The sequence below is a fragment of the Oncorhynchus clarkii genome, chromosome 20, assembly GCF_045791955.1.
Source record: "Oncorhynchus clarkii lewisi isolate Uvic-CL-2024 chromosome 20, UVic_Ocla_1.0, whole genome shotgun sequence".
Lineage (NCBI taxonomy): Eukaryota > Metazoa > Chordata > Actinopteri > Salmoniformes > Salmonidae > Oncorhynchus > Oncorhynchus clarkii.
Genome location: NC_092166.1, coordinates 71,053,589 through 71,056,777, shown reverse-complemented (window position 1 = coordinate 71,056,777; position 3,189 = coordinate 71,053,589). Strand labels below are relative to the sequence as shown.

Here is a 3,189-nt window from a genome sequence, read left to right as displayed (position 1 = left end):
CTGGGCCTACAGTTACCTATAGTTCTGGGCCTATAGTTACCTATAGTTCTGGGCCTACAGTTACATATAGTTCTGGGCCTACAGTTACCTATAGTTCTGGGCCCACAGTTACCTATAGTTCTGGGCCTACAGTTACCTATAGTTCTGGGCCCACAGTTACCTATAGTTCTGGGCCTATAGTTACTTATGGTTCTGGGCCTAAAAAAGTTAGTGTTAGTCAAGGGTGTCCTCAGACTGTGCTCTGTGGAAAGGGATGTTAGACAGTGGTGAGCAATAATAACCTTATTTGTGCCAAACAGCCTCTCTCTCTCTGTCCAAACAATATAAAAAAAGATCAGAGACTGAACAGATAGAAAAAGCGATAGATAGAAAAAGAGAAGATAGAACACAGGAAACAGGCAAAGCAGTGGAAGAACTCCAGATCTTCAATTTATGGACAATAAGTCCCATCAGGGTCTCATGCCATTGAATAAAGCATTCTGCTTGTCAATGAGCTATTGCATTCATTGAATAAACTAACCTTCACTGGATAAAATGAAACTAAACTGAATAGAAACGGAAACTGAAATCAATTCCTGAAATCATTTCCCTTGGAAAAACAAAACAAACATAACATCATCTGCAAGTGTCTCTACTACTGAGGTTGGTCTTTGCTCTGTTTGGGATTTTGGGATCATGGGGTTGGTTGAGTAACAAACGCATCCTTTATGAGAAGAGAATCAGTATTGGACATCTATTAAAATGGCCTATTCTTACATCAACTTCAGTGCCGCTTGCTGGGATGTATGTGACCTCAAACTGAACCTGTCCATCGTCCTGTCTCACTACCAAACCCTCTAGAAGTGGATCCATGCTGCAGGCTGGCGCTCTCTCTCCATTCCATGCCATCGACAGCCTTTACAAAGGGGGCTGTCTGCCCAGAATTCTCCCTGGGACTTTTAAGGGGCTCTCCCATGTCAGGATCTTCTACCTGTCCTGTGAGTCCAATAAGTGTTACAATTCATCCCTTTCATCCAACACATTCAGTGACCTGACTAATCTGGAGACATTGTCCATTGAGAACTACAGACTTTCTGTGATGGACCGGATGCTTTGGGAGGGATCACTCTTTTGAAGGAACTCACAGTCTACCAATGTACACAGGAGATGTCTGATTTACTATGTAGGATAGTCAATATCAGGGGGGGAGAATTTTTTATATTTTTTATTATTATAATTTTTTTGTTGGATAAACACTCCAAACAGCCTACCCGACGGTTCTGAGGTGTCTGCATGGTCCTAAAGCACACCGCTGCCTTGTTTTAGTTAAATTCCAATGATAAAACTGGGGCAGGGACAAAAATGCAATTTCAAAATGTGGGGGGGACATGCCCTCCCCATCCCCAGTGAACGTTGTGCTCCTGGTCATTAACAAACCTCACTCAGAGGAAATAGTCATTTTGAGACACCAGAGCTGTTCTTGAATTTCCTTATTTCTATCATCTGCAAGAAGTAGACTTTGTCATGAGCGTGTCATATAGTAAAAGGTGCATTCAGATACTTTGAAAACATCACAGCTCTGATTTTGCCTGACATTGATGACTGAAAGACACAGCTTCTGCAGTCGGGGATCAGTAGATTGCGTTCTTTTGAATTCGATGAGAAAAGCTTTTCCTTTGGTTCTGTTTGTGCGACAGTACACAAACTCTCAATAACAAAACTTGATTTAAGGAACCATAAACTTGGCAACTACTCACTGTCTGCAGTGAGAAACTGTCAGGGGATAAAGGAGCTCACCATTTTTGCTAGAGATAGTGGCAGCATCAAGTAGGGCTACAGTAGATCCATTATTTGAAGAATCTTACTGATGTTACAGTTCTTTCAAACGTATCTATCTAACGTATCCCTCACTTCATTTTACTTTGTGACACTCAGAGCAATCCTGTCCCATGGCTGAAGAGATTGTCCTTGCATGTCTCATTCCAAACATCACCTCAGAGCATTTCAGTTGCTTGAGAAATCTGGAGTGGCTAGACTTAGGAAACAATGGCTTAACCACTATTGTAGACTTAACATTTAAGGGACTGGGTAAATTGAGTTTCTTAGACCTAACATTAAACATGATCTCTTACATTACAGACAATAGTTTCCTTGGCCTGGACAGCTTGGAGACCCTAATGTTACAAGAGAACCCCCTTGTACATATCACCACATCTGCATTCATCCACCTCACTTCGCTGAAGAGCGTACATTTATGAGACTTTCTCCCTCCTCCCAGTGAGGTCGAGACCAGCGTGATTTGACATTTATATTTGGTGCCTTCCCTCAAGGGCTGACCCATTTGAACATTTCCTCCATTAGATACCCCCTTACCATCATCTTTGGCAGCGACAGCACCCTAAAATCAGGCCTCGCCCTTCAGCTTCATACTCAAACTATATCCTTCCAGGACTGCTGGAGGCCATTCTTCCAGTCTGTCGTCAGCCTCACGGCCAAAATGGATCAACTTCTATGTGGGCATCACATTTAAAAAATGTATTTAACTAGGCAAGTCAGTTAAGAACAAATTCTTATTTTCAATGACAGCCTAGGAACAGTGGGTTAACTGCCTGTTCAGGGGCAGAATGACAGATTTGTACCTTGTCAGCTCGGGGATTTGAACTCACAACCTTCTGGTTATTAGTCCAACGCTCTAACCACCCTGCCACCCCATTGCTGGAAGGTACCTCACCTCCCTGGAGTACTTTGACTTCCAGTCACATGTCTCAGCAGAGTCTGTGGACATGTCTGACCTGAACATGCTTGTGCAGCTGGGGTTTCTGAAGCTGAAGGGAGTGGACTTCATTATGCAACCAGGGCTGGCCACCATGTTCCACAACCTGACCTGTCTGGATAATCTGATCTCCTGCAGAATCCTAACTCTGGAGGAGGAGCTGAGCAGAGACCTTCACTCCCTCAGGCAGCTAATGGTGGAATCTCTAGAAGAGTTCAGTGTGATAGAGAGCTGAGCCCCTGCAGCCTGGGGTCCCAGCTATTCTACCTTCACTGCAGCTGACAACTCATGGCTGGTCCCCTGGGTCCAAGGACAGAGACATGTCTAGGTCACCTTATATCACCTTGGGGAGGCAGAGCTAACATGCAAGCACGAAAAAGTTATCCAAAACTTGAATAGATACTCAGAGGCTGGACATGGGCTATGTCCTGTTCCTA

The 3,189-nt window shown here is 43.9% G+C and overlaps 1 pseudogene; it reads left to right on the top strand.

Annotated features, from left to right (window-relative positions):
- Positions 1–253: 253 nt before the first annotated feature.
- Positions 254–2,987, top strand: LOC139377160 (uncharacterized; annotated as a pseudogene).
- The last annotated feature ends 202 nt before the right edge of the window (positions 2,988–3,189 follow it).